The sequence below is a fragment of the Arachis ipaensis genome, chromosome B01 (assembly GCF_000816755.2).
Source record: "Arachis ipaensis cultivar K30076 chromosome B01, Araip1.1, whole genome shotgun sequence".
Classification (NCBI taxonomy): Eukaryota; Viridiplantae; Streptophyta; class Magnoliopsida; order Fabales; family Fabaceae; genus Arachis; species Arachis ipaensis.
In genome coordinates this window covers 42,913,293-42,913,622 of record NC_029785.2, presented here as the reverse complement: position 1 = coordinate 42,913,622, position 330 = coordinate 42,913,293, and positions in this window count along the sequence as shown.

The window sequence follows — 330 nt, the reverse complement described above, 5'->3', positions numbered from 1 at the left end:
GAACTATACTTATAATTCTTTCACATATTAATTAAAGAAATGGGCCCGGCTGAAAAGAAACAAACAAATGCTTCTGTGTGCACTTTGCATTGTATTCCTTTTATCTCACTTTCTTTCTGCCGTCACGGTTTGGACATTTATAAACCAGATTAATCTTATGGATAATTTTAACGTGGTAATTTAGTAGGACAAATACTTCATAATTTTGGATTTAAAAGTTAGTGACTTTTTAAATTGTGTCATTTGAAAACAATGAGAAAAATGTTGGTTGAAGTTGTATAAAAAACCAAACAAGTTGTTCTAAAAATGTATAAATATTTTATGACCAAA